The sequence below is a fragment of the Schistocerca americana genome, chromosome 3 (assembly GCF_021461395.2).
Source record: "Schistocerca americana isolate TAMUIC-IGC-003095 chromosome 3, iqSchAmer2.1, whole genome shotgun sequence".
In the NCBI taxonomy this organism is placed as follows: domain Eukaryota; kingdom Metazoa; phylum Arthropoda; class Insecta; order Orthoptera; family Acrididae; genus Schistocerca; species Schistocerca americana.
Window position 1 is genome coordinate 234,264,508 of NC_060121.1, and position 14,495 is coordinate 234,279,002.

A 14,495-nucleotide genomic window follows, 5' to 3' on the forward strand; every position below is an offset into this window, starting at 1 on the left:
GCCGTGAAGGCTACATACAATAAAACAGATGCTGGCTGTAAGTATGCAGATGATCAGAATTTCAAGGCAATCACACAAAGTAAGTAGAAGTTACTCCGTATACAACCGGTGTATAAGGAAAGATTACGGTGCAGGTTTCTCATTCACAAATGGCATGCGAATGTTGTTCATTTGTGAGGAGTCCGTGGAGTGCGCGATTACTGGTCGCATTGGACGGAATACACGACTACAACGTGAATGTGGCATCGATGGTTTCAGGAGGGGCACACTCAAAGCTGACCCAGGAGAAGAGCGCCCGAGAAGACAGACATATTGTTCACTCAGTCATGCAGGTTCAAAAATGTTCAAATGTGTGTGAAATCTTATGGGACTTAACTGCTAAGGTCATCAGTCCCTAAGCTTACACACTACTCAACCTAAATTATCCTAAGGACAAACACACACACACACACACACACACACACACACACACACACACACACACACACACACACACACCTATGCCCGAAGGAGGACTCGAACCTCCGCCGTGACCAGCCGCACAGTCCATGACTGCAGCGCCTTAGACCGCTTGGGATGTTTATCTGTCACACACTTGAATACATTGCTAGCTTCATTTACAAAACCGCAACCATCACCACTGGCATACAAACACATCTGCCGTTACCAACACATACGATTTATTGTTAACTCATTGTAACGTATCTTTGCTTCCTGGCGGTTAATCCCGCGCGGAGTACAGGTTCGTACAGTCATGCCGCATAGTAAGAGCCAGGATACGGGCCTTTTTACAGTAAAACAAGTGTAGACACAGAAAGGGAGATAACGTATGCAGTTGAAGCACCATGGTGATCAATGCGTCTGGTTCCTTTGACACAGCAGCGGAGAGAGGCGCGTCGGCCGTTTTGCGCACAACGACAACACTGGCAGCAGCAGCAGCAGCACTGAATCGTCTTTTCAGGTGAGTCCTGGTTCCGCATACAGCATCATCATGGATGTATTCGTGTATGGAGGTTCAAAGAAGAAGGAAATCTGCCAGTTTACTTCCTTCATGGTAAAAAAAAAAAAAAAAAAAAAAAAAAAAAAAAAAAAAAAAAAAAAAAAATTGGTTCAAATGGCTCTAAGCACTATGGGACTTAACATCTGAGGTCAGCAGTCCCCTAGACTCAGAACTACTTAAACCTAACTAACCTAAGGACATCACACACATCCATGCCCGAGGCAGGATTCGAACCTGCGACCGTAGCGGTCGCGCGGTTCCAGACTGTAGTGCCTAGAACCGCTCGGCCACCGCGGCCTGCCTTCGTAGTCATACATGCCCTGCATTTTTCGGTATGTTATGGGTTGCCATTCGGTACACAACACGATCACCTCTAGTTCGCAGAGCCGGTAACTTGGACGACAGGCATTACACTTATGACGGTTTAAAACCAATAACTGTGCTTTCTCTTGGAGATTTCCTTGACGTTACCTTTAAGCAAGATAACGCATAATCGCTCGTGGCCTGTGCTGTTCTGAACTACATGTATACAGAGAGCATTTGACTGTTGGCCTAGCCAGTATATTCTCTCATCCACTGAAAATGCCTAGTCATGGGGTGCTGAAAGATAGGCACGCCACCATTGTCCAGCTGTTAAGTTTGCAGAACTCTTTCACAGAGTTGAAGCAGTGTACAATGACTATTTCGTATGTTTTCTTTAAAAACTGCTGCACAGCTTCAATATATTTATAGAATAGCAACACGAAACCACCTAAATCAGGTGTAATATGTATTTCATTTTGGATGACAACCTCGTCTCGTGAGAATCAGCAGTTGTATTGATACTTGAGATAATTCTCATTTATTGTACAGTTTAAGCTGCACATTTTTAGTTACATTCGATGTTTCCATCACTCAGCATCATCTTAAGACCCAAAATGATGTAAACCTAAATATTTAAAATATGTATCGTCTAATAATTACTTTTTGCAGTTTTAGTTTAGGGCCTTCTCTCTTTAAACCCGTAGCAGCTCTTCCCCCCCCCCCCCCCCCCCCCCCGCCCTCTTGCCTTCTATCCTTGCTCTTAATACCCGTCGGTCCATTTTATAATTGTACAATAAAAATGTAGTATTAATATAAGTACCTGCGTCAGCAATCCGTCTTGTCTATTCAGAACTACTCATGAGAGTACTATGTTTTGCAGTTGCGGTCTTTGATTTAAATATAAGTTGGAGGTAGGGGAGAGGAGAGGAGAGGAGAGGGTTAAGGGGAAATCGAGTGAGAGTGATCTGGGGAGTGGAAGGAAGCAGGGAAGACGTGTTGGAGTATCATGAGTTAACAAAGGGAGTCTTGCTTAAATTACATAAGCTATATTTATACACCAGTAGTGAACACCAATGGATGTGTGAAATGTGAACGGTATAAAATAGTGAAGTTATAAAATTGACCTAGCGGGAGTGAGAGTATGTAAAGCAGGCAAGAGAGGGGGGAGGGAGGGATAATTGGAGGCCTGCTACGAGCTTCACAAGAGAAGGTTTTGTACAGAAATAGCAAAAAATCAATTACGTAAAAACCGTTAGGTTAAAATACCAGAGGCGTAGACTAGTGGATGTTCACTGCAACAAGCTATTTATTTATTGCTCTCATGTTCGCTTAGTGACAGTTTTAATAACCTGTTAATCTTGGATCTAAAACATGCTGCCTTGATTCTCTCAGGGAGCCACTACTTAGTCAATAATAATGTCTGCACAGGTCGGTGATCTGTACACGCTAAAACTGTGTTAACCCGCCTCTCTTGTAACCGTAATGTCGAGATAGTTGGTGGCTCTCTAATTTTCGTGCTCGAGTGTAAACCCAATTTTTGTGTGGAAAGCACTAAATCTCTCCGCTATCTCATTAACATTCCTTTGATCTCCTTCAAGTAAGAAAATAGCATCATCCCCGTAGCGGTAACAGTGGAGAACTTGGCTGGCCACTGCAGGGTTTTTAGTGAAAAATTGATTTTCTTAATGATTAAGGACAATCTCAGCCATAATGCCAGAAAGGATAGCTATGGGAAATCCCATTTTTTAATATTTAATGGCATTTCATGCAGTTCTAGTTCCTCTAAGATTATAAAATTACTGTGGAATAATGTAATTTCCTACACATCCGTTGTTCTAGGACTGCACTTTTAGTGTTTTAAGAAAAAAAATTTATGCAATTTTATTTTTTGTACGTTCACAGTAAGACCTTACGGCTTTATATTTCAAAATTTCACCCTTTTAATATTTTAAGATACTAATTGAGTTTTCGGTACTTTATTTCCACTTCTATAATCTACTATTTTCTTCTTTTTAATATAGTATTACACATCCATTAGTCTACGCTTCTGGTATTTTAACAGAAAGCTTCTTGCATAGATGATTTTTTGCAATTTTGGTATCAGATCCTGTTTTGTTAAAACGTTACTGAGAGACGAAATACTGTATCTGCAGTGGGTATCATCTACTCGGGAAGGGGAAATTACTGACGAGGGAACCTCCCCATCGCAACCCCGTCAGATTTAGTTATAATTTGGCACAGTGGATAGGCCTTGAAAAACTGAACACAGATCAATCGAGAAAACAGGAAGAAGTTGTGTGGAACTATGAAAAAATAAGTAAAATATACCAACTTAGTAGTCCATGGGCAACATAGGCCACATCAAGGATAGTGTAAGCCCAAGAGCGCCGTGGTCCCGTGGTTAGCGTGAGCAGCTGCGGAATGAGAGATCCTTGGTTCAAGTCTTCCCTCGAGTGAAAAGTTTAAATTTTTATTTTCAGACAGTTATCAGAGTTCAGGCAGTCACACGTAATCAACTTCGCTCTCCAAAATTCCAGGACATGTTCAGATTTGCTTGGTCATATGGAGGATTTGACGGTCTACACACGGAAAAATTTGAAAACGTTAAAAACATATGTTTTGACAGAGCACAGAGAAAACTGTGCGATTGTGAAAATGTGACACACTCTGATGTTTTCATCACTTTTTTGGGAGTGATTATCACATCCACAAGGAAACCTAAATCGGGCAAGGTAGAAGAATCTTTTTACCCATTCACCAAGTGTGCAAGTTAGGTGGGTCGACAACATACTCCTGTCATTTGATGCACATGCCGTCACCAGTGTCGTATAGAATATATCAGACGTGTTTTCCTGGATCAAATGTTTTCGGTTCCCATTGGAGAGACACGTCCTTTCGTCTACTAATCGCACGGTTTTGCTGTGCGGTCGCAAAACACGGACGCTAAACCCGACACTAAATTTATTACAGTGAACAGAGACGTCAATGAACGAACGGACAGATCATAACTTTGCAAAAATAAAGTGAGTAAACTTTTCGATCGAGGGAAAACTTGAACCAAGGACCTCTCGCTTCGCAGCTGCCCACGCTAACCACGGGACCACGGCGCTCCTGTGCTCACGTTATCCATGTTGTCCATGAACAACTCAGCTTGTATATTTTGCTTATTTTTTCATAGTTCCGCACAACTTCTTCCTGTTTTCTCGATTGATCTGTGTTCAGTTTTTCAAGGCCTATCCTCTGTGCCAAATTATAACTAAATCTGAGGGGGGTGCGATGGGGAGGTTCCCTTGTGAGTGTGTCAGCTACTGGGAGAGCTGTTAGCCACTGGTGTGCCAGCAACTAGATCTCAAGGCCCCTGTAAACGATCAAACGTGCTTGACAAAATCGTTCTGATCTAGCCAAGCAAGCCCGTACACGTTCAAACAACGTTTGACAGTTTAATCTCACTGTGAAGCAGACGTTGTTCGTGTCCGCGTGCATTTTGACAGTAGTGATAACGGCCACAAATGCAGACAGAGCAGTGCTGGAACTGACTTTGGTACTTTTAAAGAAGAAGATGAAGAAAACACATCTCTGGTCCAGGGAAAGGCTTAAAATGAGATTCGCCCATGAAAAATCTGCTAAAGGAAGTATTACTCTCAGAACCTGATGGATACAGGAACTTGCTGAGAATGAAACTTTTTAAAACTTGATAATGCCCACCTAAAAGAGCAAACTTGCCTGTCAAGTTTGCTTTTATGTAGCCACGGATGTGTCAAATAACCTCGTACACGTACCGGGAAAGCCTGTCATTTTAATCTTACTTTTGAAGCAGACGCTTCTCGTGTATGCAGAATTTTGGCACTAGTGGGAAAGCTACAAATGCAGATAAAGCATTTCTGACATTGACTCTGTTACTGTGTTTAAAGAAGAAGTAAACAAGACGCTGGTCTAGGGAATGGTTTAAAATGAGACAGAATTATACAAATGAAAACCTGTTGACGGAAATGTTACAGTTAGAATTTGATGACTATGTCAACTTTCTGCAGATGGAGAGTGAAAGTTTAATAACGTGTTTGGCGTACTTCACCTTCAAACTGAAAAAGAACTATGAGAAAAATTTATTCTCTTCTGCTTGGTCCTCTGACAGTTCATTAAAATACCATTGTGTGAGAAAGTATAGCTCACATCGTCCGTGGAAGAACCGGAGAACTTCGATTTCTTTTATTTTATTCCACTCCTGCTTGTATGTTACCTCTACATTTTGGTAATTGTCAGTGGTATTTAGTTTTTATACTTGATCGTAGTTTCCATAGTTGTAGAAATTCACGATACAGTGAGATAAAGTGTGATAAGACAATTTTTCCCTAAACTTACGAGTATCAACGTGGACACAAACGAAGTCAACCATCTTGTCAAACTTTCTGTCAATCAAAACGTGACAAACACGTCGAGCAGCACTGTATATAGTCAAATGTTTGACAAGTATAGTTAATTTTGACAAAATGTTTGATCGTTTATGGCGGCTTTAAATAGGAGGGTTGATTGTTTCACTTCTATAGTAACTGATAACCTATTTTTATGTACTTACATGAGTTTATAAAAGATCAAACTACTGTCATCTATTAACCTATAATTTATTTAAGTAGCGCCTATAAATTCGCTATGTGTATTTTAATGAGTAATACAGCAATTTAGATGTCGGGATATGTAAGTTGAAGTTCATTATGCTCGTAACGTGTGCAAGTGCAAACTCTTATATATTTTGACAAATAATAAAACGTTATTTTGCTCGAATTTTTGTATAGGTCTGTAATCATATTTTCATTTTATAAGAATACAAGCTGCGCGTGTGCGCGCGTGTTTGTGTGTGTTTGTGTGTGTTTGTGTGTGTTTGTGTGTGTTTGTGTGTGTTTGTGTGTGTTTGTGTGTGTTTGTGTGTGTTTGTGTGTGTTTGTGTGTGTTTGTGTGTGGATGTGTGTGGATGTGTGTGTTTGTGTGTGTTTGTGTGTGTTTGTGTGGATGTGTGTGTATCTTCTTTGTACTCCATAAATGATAAATAATTTTATCAAAGCGTTTAGTTTTGTGTTATTAACTTTGTGTTGTTGCATCATATTTTTTGGAGGAGCATGGCTTTCTTTTAATTTTTCTACTAGTACAATTGGTCTTGTTCCATCATCTTGCATTTGTGACCGATTGTTCCATTTTAATATTGCGCTATAATTGGCTAGAGAGGGGAGTGGGTGAGGATGAGAGGAGAGAGGAGAGATGGGGGGCTAGGAGTCATGGCTTGATGACGTTATGAATTCAGGGTCTTTCTCCCTGACTTTTCCTGTAGCCTACCCCCATTAAGCCTTGCACTTCTCAAGGTTCAAAAGGCTCTGAGCACTATGGAACTGAACATCTGAGGTCATCAGTCTCCTAGAACTTAGAACTAGTTAAACCTAACTAACCTAAGGACATCACACACATCCATGCCCGAAGCAGGATTCGAATCCGCAACCGTAGTGGTCGCGCGGTTCCAGACTGTAGCGCCTAGAACTGCTCGGCCACCCCGGCCGGCCTTCTCAAGGTCAACTGGTCACAATTTAGATTGTGATGTTACTTACATCGCATACTTCAATACCACATTTAAGCGCAAAGTGCGGCAGATTGTTCGTAGCCTTGCTACTTCTCTCTGTATGTGTCCTAATCTCTCTCCTATTATTTTCGAGGTCGCTGCACGGCAAATACGACGATCGCATTACAATGGTCGCACAAGGCTCTTAGAACACAGCTTCTCAAAAATTACCTGATAGTTTTTCGACGGGACTTTGTCGTCCTTCTTCCAAGAATTCTAAATTGAGTTGCCAGGACGTTACATTTAGACTTTCAAGTGGGCTAAACTGACCTGTTAGATCATAGCAGCGCGTCCTTGAGTTATTTCTATATCTTCCGTCATGCCTACTTGATAAGCACTCCAAACAATGGGAAAATAAGAAACTTCCTGGCAGATTAAAACTGTGCGCGGGACCGAGACTCGAACTCGGGAATTTTGCCTTTCGCGAGCAAGTGCTCTACCACTGAGCTACCCAAGCACGACTCACGCCCCCTCCTCACAGCTTTAATTCCGCCAGTACGTCGTCTCCTACCTTCCAAACTTCACAGAAAAGGAGAGGACGAGGTACTGGCGGAATTAAAGCTGAGAGGAGGGGGCGTGAGTCGTGCTTGGGTAGCTCAGTGGTAGAGCACTTGCCCGTAAAAGGCAAAGGTCCCGAGTTCGAATCTCGGTCCCAAACACAATTTTAATCTGCCAAGTTTCATATCAGAGCACACTCCGCTGTTGAGTGAAAATTTCATTCTAATGGGAAAATAGTTCATAATTGGTCACACTGGCATCAAGTATGCCATTTCATTGCCTTGTATTGAATTTGCCAGAATCCTTCCAACGAATCTAAGTCTCCCATCCATTTCCTCTGACAGTAATCTGACGTAATCGTCCCATAAATATCGTTTCTTGCTGTTACTTCTAAATATTGACAGGATGTGATGAGCTCAAAACCTCCAACGCTAATCTTGTAAGCAGGTGCAAACGTGTCTCTTCATTCATCCTTAGATTATTACTCCAAACTCGTGGATATATCCTCAAGTCACTGTGTGTACGTTAATGAGGGAAAAAGAGGTTCTTTTCATTAGCACTCAGTAGATGACATATCACGATATCACGTTTCCTCCTCCTTGTGGCTTCCAACCACAAGTACAAATGTGGTTAAAGCGGTCGCGTCATCGCCAAAACTCGGCATATTGACACTGTAAAATGACCCTTTTTTTTAATAATATTAATATTTATATATGTGTTTGGAGAGAGAGAGAGAGAGAGAGAGAGAGAGAGAGAGAGAGAGAGAGAGAGAGATTGATTTTTGTTTGAGATTTTTACTTTAAGTCGTAACTGGTACCTGAATTTTGGTTGCTGCCTCCTTGAATTATCAGCGTCGGCACCAGTTGTTGACGTATTGCAATTTGGAGGAAGTTATTGTTCTTTAAGGTTTAAAATACGACTCTGTTAGTTACTTGGTCGTATTGCGGATAGCTTTGAGCCCAAGTTTTCGTAGCTTTTCATAGTTCAGGGACCACTGTTGTAAGTAAGAAAGATCAAACAGCAATCTGCTTTTCGTGAGAAAAGGAGATTGCTTGGCACACAAACTTCCTTCAAACTACACGTCCTGCTACATCAAAATTGGTCAGTGGAGTTCAGCACCATACTATTGTACAAGAACATAATACAATTACTGTAATTAAGAAATTATGAGAGGTTGTTACTTATTGAATAAAAACTATAGAGAATGCATTTCTTTTCCTGTATTTTAGTGAACTTTGTGCACTTACAATTCTGTCGATTGATAGACGGCAACGACAATGAAGTTCACTTCATTTTCCAAAAACAAGATATTTCTATTCTTCACTTCCAAAAAACTTGTACACATAAATGTTTGGCAACTCGTACACATACTTCACTCGGTTTTATCACTAGAATATCAATTTTCATTAAATGTAACAATACGTTCTGAGCGACGGCCTAACAACACGTCCTCTTTCCACAAGATACAGATCGACAGTCTTTTTTTTAATAAATCAATTGTCTTTTTTTATGGTCCATGCTCAAAGATTCTCTAATACTATCGGTGCGGGATTGCGTGCTAAAGAGTTTCTTCCTGTCCAGCTGCGCTTCGCTTCACTTCAAGTACTTTTTGAATCACATTTACATTTTCGGTATTTACATACATTACTGAGCTTCTCAGAATAAAATCAGGGACAAATTAGTTAAAGAAAAAAAAAAGCAGTGAGGCACACATAACATTAAACACCAAAAACTTTACAAATATTCTTGAGCAGTAGGGGGTCGACAACATTTTGTGCATGATTGCGCAAAATACATACAAGTGCATGCTTGTCAATCTTACGGTAACGTGTGCTGCTGCATTTAGCTGTAGATTCTGAACGCCCGTGAGTGACTTTTTTCCGCCCAGTGACATTAGGAGGAGCACCCGCGCCGGCTGCTTAGACAGGTGGCGGTCCGGTGCGCCTGCAGGCTCCGCCGCCACCCCCAGCTGCTGAATTTTTCACGGCCACTCTCCATTCTGCGGGCCGCGCTGGCGGGCCGTCGTAATGAACTGCTGACGGCCAGGTCGAGGTAATGGCGGGGGCGGTGCTACGTACACAGTCGCAGTCCCTGCAGGGAGATGCAGCTCACCTCCAGAGGTGGAAGCACTTCTGCCGAGGTCCACGGATGCTGTGCTCAGATCATGTCCCTACCTGGCTACTGTATCCTCCATATAATTACCAAGATGTGACGTAAGACGACTGCTGTTGTTGCTAAGTACGACGTCTGTTCTACACATAGCCGACGTTTTTCAGTCTTAAGATTTTCATTCAACTTAAAGAACTCTAGTCGATGTCTCCTTGACAACTCTCCCTTCCTCTATTTACAAATGGTGAGCAATGACGGTGTGTTGGAACACCCGAACTCGGGGCTGTCAGAGTGGCTTTCAGTTCTCCCCTCTGGAGACAAGGGCTACAGCGTCCCGTCGGAGGAGGCAGCATCAACAAGACAGACGGCGTTCATGGAAACTCTTTATTACTCCAACAAGCTTAGATCAGCTATAGGAGGGCGTCCTCGTCATGTAGCAAAGCACCGTTTCCATCCACGGCGTCTGTGTTCCGTGGGTGTTGTCACGCGTCGATCTCAAAGCTCTAGTGCCAGCGTTGTCCTGAGGATCCAGCAACTGGTATGTTAAGAATGGTTAGAGCGCAGAGCGACTTTGCCTGTTGAACATTTCGGCAGCATTACTTCAAGTACAGGCGTGGCGGTCTCGAGTTCCTATGGTGTCAGCGAGGCAGATGGGACTTGCCCGGGCATAGCGAGTGACCGAGGCGTAGACATATGGGGTGCGAACCCCTGAACACCCTTTGGCAAGCGGCGTCTGGCGCTGGTGGACGTCCCAGGGGCTCCATGTCAGTGGCTAGGAGTGCCTCAGTTCGACCCTCGGCCAATCAGGTGATGGCTTGACCTCACTGGCAAGTGGTCGTGTCAGGATGATGGAGCGGTTTCGATCTCATGGTGGAAGCTGACACTGACGGATGCCATCCCGATGACTCACCAATTCGATGCGATGACCAATGTCGCTGGACAGCCAGTATACAGGGTGGTCCATTCATCGTGACCGGGCCAAATATCTCACGAAATAAGCGTCAAACGAAAAAACTACAAAAACGAAACTTGTCTAGCTTGAAGGGGAAAACCAGATGGGGCTATGGTTGGCCCGCTAGATGGCGCTGCCATGGGTCAAACGGAGATCAACTGCGTTTTTTTTAAAATAGGATCCCCATTTTTTATTACATATTCATGTAGTGCGTTAAGAAATATGAATGTTTTAGTTGGACCACTTTTTTCGCTTTGTGACAAATGGCGCTGTAATAGTCACGAACATATTGCTCACAATTTTAGACGAACAGTTGGTAACAGGTAGGTTTTTTAAATTAAAATACAGAACGTAGGTACGATTGAACATTTTATTTCGGTTGTTCCAATGTGATACATGTACCTTTGTGAACTTACCATTTCTGAGAACGCATGCTGCTACAGCGTGATTACCTGTAAATACCACATTAATGTAACAAATGCTCAAAATAATCTCCGTCAACCTCAATGCATTTGGCAATACGTGTAACGACATTCCTCTCAACAGCGCGTAGTTCGCCTTCCGTAATGCATTGACAACGCGCTGACGCATGTTGTCAGACGTTGTCGGTGGATCACGATAGCAAATATCCTTTAACTTCCCCCAAAGAAAGAAATCTGGGGACGTCAGATCCGGTGAATGTGCGGGCCATGGTATGATGCTTCGACGACCAATCCACCTGTCATGAAATATGCTATTCAATACCGCTTCAACTGCACGCGAGCTACCTGCCGGACTTCCATCATGTTGGAATTACATCGCCATTCAGTCAGCAGTGAAACATCTTGTAGTAACATTGGTAGAACATTACGTAGGAAATCAGCATATATTGCACCATTTAGATTGCCATCCTCCCATAATGCCGCCCCATACATTAACCCACCAAGTTCGCTGATGTTCCACTTGTCGCAACCATCGTGGATTTTCCGTTGCCCAATAGTGCATATTATGCCGGTTTACGTTACCGCTGTTGGTGAATAACGCTTCGTCGCTAAATAGAATGCATGCAAAAAATCTGTCATCGTCCCGTAATTTCTCTTGCGCCCAGTGGTAGAACTGTACACGACGTTCAAAGTTGTCACCATGCAATTCCTGGTGCATAGAAATATGGTACGGGTGCAGTCGATGTTGATGTAACATTCTCATCACCGACGTTTTTGAGATTCCCGATTCTCGCGCAATTTGTCTGCTATTGATGTGCGGATTAGCCGCGACAGCAGCTAAAACACCTACTTGGGCATCATCATTTGTTGCAGGTCGTGGTTGACGTTTCACATGTGGCTGAACACTTCCTGTTTCCTTAAATATGGTAACTATCTGGCGAACGGTCCGGATGCTTGGATGATGTCGTCCTGGATACCGAGCAGCATACATAGCACACGCCCGTTGGGCATTTTGATCACAATAGCCATACATCAACACGATATCGACCTTTTCCGCAATTGGTAAACGGTCCATTTTAACAGGGGTGATGTATTACGAAGCAAATACCGTCCGCACTGGCGGAATGTTGCGTGGTACCACGTACTTATACGTTTGTGAATATTACAGCGCCATCTATCACAAAGCGAAAAAAGTGGTGCAACTAAAACATTCATATTTCACTACATACTACACGAATATATAATAAAAATGGAGGTTCCTATTTTAAAAAACGCAGTTGCTATCCGTTTGACCTATGGCAGTGCCATCTAGCGGGCCAACCATAGCGCCATCCGGTTTCCCCCTTCATGCTAGACGAGTTTCGTTCTTGGCAGTTTTTTTGTTTGATGCTTATTTCGTGAGATATTTGGCCCTGTCACTATCAATGGACCACCCTGTATATGCTTGCCAAAGTGGGATTGTTGTGGTGTTTCTGCCACTAATATCACGTATGCCGTGTCCTGAAGTGCCTCTGGTTTTGGTAAGTAGTCAGGCACTGACCGGCAGTTGGACGGCAGTGTCCGGTGGATGCCACTTGGTAATATTGCGCCAATGTAGTGGGCGAGTATCTTTTCTACGGCACTGAGCACTCTTGCCTAGGCTCGCAATGTGACACTTTTGACCGCTTATTCACAGAGCCCTGGAATGTTATTCCGTACCCGTGACATTTGATAGTTCATCATAGCTATACTTCCCTCGCCACTTCATGGTGTTTGGTGGAGGGTACCTCATGTGCCGCTTCCACTTCTCCCCTTTCCTGTTCCAGTCGCGTATTGTGTGCGTGAAGAACGTCAGTGGGAGAAAAAGGTTTCGCTTAAGCTATGATTTTAATGCTGGTGGAATGCCAATTGAGTAAGGAAAGACTAAGAGGATAGTGACTTGCAAGTGGTTACATAAACTGAACTGCCAAAACTAAAGAGGCGGATGCATCGTCAGGGTGACGAACCATGAGCTGTTTTGCTAGAACTTGTGTTGACACACTGGTCCAGATGATTGTTTTTCTATTCGTTTTTCTCACACATCGTCGTGCAGATTAACGTCTGGAGCTAAGACCTATGCAATAAAAGACTGACGAATGTAGAAGCGTGGATTGTGGAAGTACATCGCCTCACAAAAATGCATTGTAAGTGCTCGCGACATTTTGAATGTATAAAAATTCAATCGAATGGATAGATACACGTTTGTTGAATAAGTTTTAACTCTTCTTCTACACGAGGTGTCATAGGATACAATGCGCAAGTGACAACTACCACGTTATCAGTGGGCGAGATCAGAGTTTGTATTTGAACAGCTCTGTAAAAAATAAAAGTGTAATTGCGGCACTGTATGCAAGCGGATGCGTGTATAGCTGACTCCAGTGAAACGCTAATAATATGTGCGTTTTATCAGCGACGTGGTCATAATTCGCACGAATCCGTTAATTTACACTGGACATTAGTAATGTTACACCGTACGATGTATATTTAAGTATGAGAGAAATGTTATTACTTATTTTCAGTGGAGTTGATAACGTATCTCTGTTGCCGACAATGAGCTTGTCACATTCTTTAATAGTAATTTAGAAACCATATTCAGAATTTCTGTAAAGATCTTGTGAAGTTACACGGATCTTCTGGGTCTTTGTATCAGGTATTCTCTTCCGCAGCGAGGGTTCCTTTATTACCTTAGCGTGTCCCTTTCAATTACACATTGTCCCGCGGCTTGTGCACGTTAAGGGGCTCCGGAAAGGCTCAAAATCATGAAAAGTTCAATTTTTACTTTTTTGCGTTTTCTGGATCTGCAGACTATTACCTTTTAATAGATATATAATTTATTCGATTCCGAAGACTACAACTATTTTAAAAAATTTTTAAAATGTGTTCTACATGGGCGTGACCCGCTGTGGCGCTGTTAAACTGCTGTCAAATGGTGTTATTATTAACGTCCGTGTTCATCAGGTACATTTTAGTGATGAGATAAAGTATGTGTTGTGGCTAACCTGTGATGGTTCAATATATATCGCTGGTGTGATTGTCGATTGTTTCATGTTTATTTACTCTGTCGTTATCTCGAAAATATTCGTAATTAATTCTGTTTCTTGAGTCTCTGTTTTGTTGAAGTATAATAATGAGTAAAAGTAAAGTTATTAGAAATCCTCTGAAGGCTTTTAAGAAAAGGAGAAATGTTGGAAAGCCAAAGGTATGTGTTATTACTGTAAACAATAAATACATTAACCAAGTGAGTGAACCTAACCTCTCAAGTACACCTGCCCATAGCAGTCAAAGTGGGAAAGAAAATACTTCACAGAAGAAGCTTGGTTCAATGAGTGAAAACTATGAATGTTTTATGGGCGAATCGGATGTGAATGAAATATTTGATATGTCGGTTCTCAAAGGAATTTTTTCATACTGTGTAAGATGTATTCATTGTAGTGAAGTTGGTCTGGAACTCTCCATAATAAAGCACGTAGGACTTGCTAGTGAAATACAACTGAAATGTGATAAGTGTTCATACATGACCACCTTTTGGAACAGTGTTGCAGTAACTGCAACTGAAGAAAATGGTAGCAAAATCTACGAACACAACAACGA

The 14,495-nt window shown here is 42.3% G+C and overlaps 1 protein-coding gene and 1 non-coding gene across 2 annotated transcripts in view; one reads left to right on the top strand and one right to left on the bottom strand.

Annotated features, from left to right (window-relative positions):
• The window catches only part of LOC124605586 (complexin), a 737,935-nt gene that overhangs the window by 696,691 nt on the left and 26,749 nt on the right, over nt 1-14,495 (bottom strand). The window lies entirely within an intron of this gene.
• On the top strand, nt 7,491-7,564 carry Trnal-uaa. Its single transcript has one exon. It is a non-coding gene; the product is annotated as a tRNA-Leu (tRNA).